Raw genomic sequence first — 5,738 nt, 5'->3', positions numbered from 1 at the left:
CCCTTCTCCTGCTCACTGTCACCACGCTCATCATCGACCTGCTCCAGTTCATCGCCGCCTCTCACCATCGTCGCCCTGCTCAACACCACCGCCCTACTGCTGCTCACCGTCCGCCCGCTCAACGTCGACCCCATCCAGGCTTGCGTGTAGTTTCGGGGGTGCTAGGGGGTCCTGAGACTCACCGCCTTAGAAACCCATGCAAAGTCTATGTGGGAAAAAAACGTTCCCGACAGCTCAGGACTCCCTAGCACCCCAAGCCCCCCTCTAACTAATCGCAAGCCAGCTCGTCGCCGCTCTGCTCAACTCCGCCCTGTCGCCTGATTCAGGGGATCGGCCTGCGCCTCCCCGCCATGCTCCAGCTGGCACTCCGCGGGGGCAAACAGATTCTTGCCGCTGAGAAGGTATGTTTGTGTACTTCGGAACCGAGAAGTCCCGGTCCATGTGATCATTTATTGACCTGCTCTCTGACCGCCCGCCTCTGTTGCAGGACCCAGCCGCCGCGGCCCGCCCCGCCGCGCCCCGCCGAGACTGCTCCCCAGCCGACAACTGGACCTTCTGTCTGGATGCTGCCGTGGCCGTGGTCGGCAGACCACAGGTACGTCCCTCAAGCCTTCCTTGTTGCACGTTTGGCCCGCTTGCAGTGGCCCCGGTCGTTCCCTGACGCCGCCCCTCGGCCGTTGGCTGGCGCGCCACGCTGGGCCTGCCCTCGCTGCACCCGCGGGTCTCCCCCGTAGGCCCCCCTCCCCCCCGCGGGGCTGGCGAGTGGCAGCGCTCGGGGCAGCGCGTCGGCCGCGGCTGGCGGGCGAGTGTAATACTTTGTGACCGGCGGACCACGAGGGCAAAGTGACGGCGTACTCCCACCGCACGTCGGCACCGAACTAATAACTTGTTCTGTTCCTCTTCCATGCCGCCGCTGCTCTGGCCGTGGAGACCTCGGCCGTCCTGTTGCTGCACCAAGCTGCTCGACTCGGACGCTCCCCTGGGACCCCGAGCAGTGCGTCACGACGGCCTCGCCGGCGCCTCCTTGGTCGCCTACAAGCAGGTGGAGGGTGGACTTCATCTTTAGTGGCTTCTTGTTCATGTTTTGGGGGTTGCCTATTGATTTCGAGTGATCATGTTGCAGAGTCTCCGTGGAAGGTCCGCTGCGGCCGCCCGCCTCGCCGTGGACAGTCAGCCTGCCCGGGACGTGCGCCGCGAGCCACCGTTTCAGCTGCGGGAGAAGTGACTTTGGTTTGCTCCGTAACTAGATGTTCGTTTCTCTAATTGCTTTTTCAGTTCCAGGCGCGCTCCAGTTCCGGCCTCGTTGTCAAGTCTCCGCGGTCGGCGAAGGCCTCCAGGACCTCCAGGACCTCCAGCTACTCCACCAGCCCTCGCTCGCCGTCCTCGTCGCCGTCCTGGGCCCCGCCCTACTTGTGCTGGCACTCCGCGCGGGCAAACAGCCAAGAGGTTGGTTGATGTCCTTTGGGATTAATTATTCCCAGGATATGTAATAATTTATTGACCTGCTCCCTTGACACCCGCTTCCGTTACAGGTGATAGCCCCGCCGCGACTCATGACTCGGCCCCCCAGGAAGGACCTCGGCCGCCTTGTTGCTGCACTGCACTACTGTGTTCGACTGGGACGCGCCCCTGGGACATCAAGCAGTGCGCCACCCGCTCCTTCTTGGTCGCCTACAAGCAGGTGGGGTTCTGATCTGTCATATTTAGTGGCTTCTTGTTTCTTTCGGCTCCGCTGTTACTTTGGAATCATGTTACTGTAAATTTGTGCCTTTTAGAGAGTCTTCTTGGGAGGCGTGCCTGGCCGTCGCTCTGCCAGCCGCGCGCCCCACCTCGCCCCGCCCCCGCCGTGGACGGTCGGCCTGCCCGGGACGTCCCCGCAACACTGCCGCAGTTCCGCCCTGGTCAGCAGGAAGCTCCCGCAGCTGGCCAGGACACCATGACTTCAGGACTTCCAGGATCCGCTCTGCCCCTACGCCCGACATTTGAACCGAGAAAGGAAGGACTACCGGTACGTTGTGCTCAGGCTCACTTTAAAATGCTTGCAAATTATAGCTTTGTATTGCAGAGAATTCGTATTGCAAGAAATTGTTTGCAAGCTTGCAAATAACTGGTTCGTGGACAATCAGCCTGCCCCGGGGCGTGCGACGCGAGCCACCGTTTCAGCTGCGGGAGAAGAGAATGTGGTTTGCTCTGTAGCCAGATGTTCGTTTCTCCAATCGCTTTTATTGTTCCAGGCCCGTTCCAGTTCCGGCACCGTCAGCTAGTCTCCGCGGTCGGCGAAGGCCTCCAGGACCTCCAGGTACACCACCCCAGCCCTCCCTCGCCGTCCTCGTCGCCGACACTCCGCGGGGGAAGCAGATTATTGCTGCCACCGAGAATGAGACGGTTGGTTGGTGTGCTTTGGGAGTATTATTCCCGGGATGTGTAATGATCTATTGAGCTGCTCCCTTGACAACCGCTTGTGTTGCAGGTCTAGCCGCAGCCGCCGCGCCCCGCCCCGCCCCTCCCCCGCCCGCAGCCGGTGAGGACACCAAGACTCCACGACCCGCTCCGCCCCCGATACCCGACATTTTAGCCTACTATGAACGCTGCTGCCTTCAATGTCATCCCCATCAACCGGAGAAAGAGAGACAGACAAGTAAGTTTTTCCTAGGTTCACACAGTAAAATGTTTGCAAATTGTATTCTTTGCAAGGTTGCAAAAGATTTTTGAGCTTTATATCATTGTAAAGAACTAGTTCGTATTGCAAAGAAACTGTTGGCAAGCATGCGGATAATTGTATTATAATACTTCGTAATTTTTTGTAAGCTGTGAAGAAAACAGTTTGCAATACTAACGTATCCTTTGCAGTGACCGAGATCTCCTGAACATACTCACATGCAAACTATTGATTCTCTTCAAAATGTTTTGCCGTCAGAGGAAAAGTATTTTGATAGCAGTTGCAAGTTGTTAATGTGAGTTTGCTTGTCCTCCTACAGGTGAACAGCCCGTGTGTGGAGGTGACTGTCACAAGGATGAGAAGCAGAACTGGTGCGAGCGAGGGCCACAAGAGGCAGTGAGCAGGTGAGTTTGTTAATCTTAGCAACAGTTGCCCAACCATGTTTCCCTTACTTTCACATAGGCCTATTTCTTTTCGTTTTTTATTGTAACGAATAGCTTCACTTCAGTACATTTCATTGCCCCAGCAGCAGAGAATTGACAAATAATTGATGTCGATGTGGTGATCTGTGACGATTCTCTGCTACTGGTGGTCTGGGGTGTGTTTAAGGGATTTCAAACAATTTTCATTGCTTAAAATCTCATTTCTGTTGTACTTTATTAATATTTTTGAACACTGAAAATATAGTTAAGACCAGAAACAGATTGTGAGGGGAGATGGTTTCAGACTTGCGTCATGTTTAAATTTGCCTCAAAACCCAGCAATGTTTATTATGGTCCACTGATGAAAAGTTATTTGAAGTTTATCTATTCTAGTATCAGAATTATGTGGGATAGGAGCACAAACTGACAGATTTCTTTTCCTTTCTGAAACATGTAATTTGCTATTCATGTTCCAGATGGCATTTCTACATTGCTGTTTCACCAGATGGAAGCCATTCAACTGGCTCAACAAGACGACACGGACCATTCAACAGTTTTCTTTTTAATCACCTTCATCTCTGTACATTTCTACTGACTGGACTATCTCTTGACGATGACTTCTTATTCCTGCCTTGCTTTTCTTGCATCGTAGTGGAGTGTGTTTATGTGGTGTTAGTAATGACATTTCGTTTGGGTTTTGCATGTTTGTGGTGTGCTTGTAATTTTATGTGGGGTCTAGGAATTCTGTGTAATCTCTTCCTCTCGAACTTGACCAAACTTGACACTTTTCTGAATATCTGAATCGTCTGCACACACTTCACACTTCTATCACACGTCGTTTAATGATAGTAAAACTGTAAAATCCACTGCTTTAAATGGTATTATTACACTGAATAGCTTTCACTCTTACATGATGTGCTTGTATGATATTTTTTCTCGGTGTTCAGCATTTTTCAAATCAATTCTTATTACTCAGCAATCAATGTACCCATCTTTTTTCCCTACTTTCATTGAGTCAATATTACTTATGTTCTGGTATAACTGATGTATGCCCAAATAATTACTGTTTGACTTGGGCTTTTGTCTTGTGTGGAAACATGTGCCACTGTCTTGTTAGCCTGTTGGGCATTAATGTTTTCATAAACATAGAAATAAAAACAATTATTTGAAGGTATTGTAGTGTAGTGACCTCTATATTGTTCCAGTCCAGTCCATGGTCCAGTCGAGTCAGTCACACACCACTATCACTCGCCATCTATCGGCAGACCCCCCAACTACGTCGCCTGCGAGACTCAGGGTAGGCCATCCCGCAGTACACGCATGCACTGAAGGCGAGATGTTGCCTACCTGCCAGGCGCTCGCTATGAGAGCTGCCTGAGCTCGGCAAATTCGTCGAGGGCGCCGGTGGCAGGGCTCGAACGCATGGCCCGGGAGTCCTCGCCCCGACACCTGTACGCGCTCGGCTGAGAGATCGCACTCGTCGCACACCGAATAGAACACAGGCTCACGATAACGCGGCGTGGGAAAGAAAGAGAGAAAAGGCGAGCCGGCCGGGTCCCAGGTGGGACTCGAACCCCAGCGCGGGTCGCCGACTGGTCGAGCTTCTCGTCCCAGGTGTCCCGGCTCTTACAAGCCAGTACGTTGGGTTGCCTACGCTCCCCCACTCCTCCGCCACCTGCCCCGCGCCTGCAGCCCTTGCTGCCAGTGCATAGGCAACCCAACGTACTGGCTTGTAAGTGCCGGGACACCAGGTACGATGCGTAAAAATTCAAACTTAAAAATGAATAATTTGACGGTGCGTCGAGTATTAGAACCCCCGACTTACACTCTAAATGTCAAGGACAATTTTTGTAACTAGCACCGGACTTCTGCGTGCATAACTGGATTCCGATACAATATTGTGATTTGCTAGTCACTAAATGTGTGTTGGTAGTTACAATATTGTATCTGAGCTAGTTATGCACACAGAAGTCCGGTGCTAGTTACAAAAATTGTCCTTAGACATTTAGAGTGTACAGTTCAAATGTAGCAGCGATGTCAAAGAGCCACGAGACCGGTCTCGAAACGCCAGGTAAGAGGGTGTCGTGATGGAACCGGTTCTTCTCCCGCTCAAGCTACTGCGAAGTCTCGTGCCTTTAGCCTAGCTCACCCGGCCACTCACATTATGGCACCGTAGCCGTGCCGGTAGAGAGTCGGCCCCGTGCGGCACAAGTCAAGTGTTCGAATCTCCCATCCCAGTCACATTTTTCTGAGCCCCGTCGAACTCTTGGAGTTGTACTTAAACCCGTCATTTAAACGTGGCACTTTCGTGGATGAACGAACGGTCTGGTGGTTAACGCTGTCCCACTGGACCGGGGGTGACGATGACTCGGCACTGGGGTCCCAGGGGCAAAGGTTCGATCCTCGGCGAAAGCGTGCCGAGTAAGGGCCATCCCAGCCACAGCGGGAGTGGTAACCCGTGTGGAATTGATAAGCCCCTAGAATCTGGCTCCTCGAAGGGATTCCACGACTCGGAAGCTTTCCACTTCCCTCCGCCCTATCCCCCATTCCCGGTCAAGCGGACTGGTGGGAACCTAGTCGATGGCTGTAAACTCCGGTGTGGGTGAGATAGTCAAGAAACCCGGCCCTCAGCTGGGTGCCTGAAAACACCGGATCCC

At 53.1% G+C, this 5,738-nt stretch overlaps 1 long non-coding RNA gene across 1 annotated transcript; it reads left to right on the top strand.

Annotated features, from left to right (window-relative positions):
- Positions 1–6: 6 nt before the first annotated feature.
- LOC113210020 (uncharacterized) lies at positions 7–4,256 on the top strand. Its single transcript, XR_003303611.2, has 9 exons — positions 7–401; positions 488–1,042; positions 1,124–1,446; positions 1,533–1,681; positions 1,776–2,008; positions 2,235–2,385; positions 2,471–2,638; positions 2,979–3,063; positions 3,558–4,256. It is a non-coding gene; the product is annotated as an uncharacterized LOC113210020 (long non-coding RNA).
- Positions 4,257–5,738: the final 1,482 nt, after the last annotated feature.

Source organism: Frankliniella occidentalis, unplaced genomic scaffold (assembly GCF_000697945.3).
Source record: "Frankliniella occidentalis isolate FOCC.00 unplaced genomic scaffold, Focc_3.1 Scaffold50, whole genome shotgun sequence".
Lineage (NCBI taxonomy): Eukaryota > Metazoa > Arthropoda > Insecta > Thysanoptera > Thripidae > Frankliniella > Frankliniella occidentalis.
This window is presented reverse-complemented; position numbering and strand designations above follow the sequence as displayed.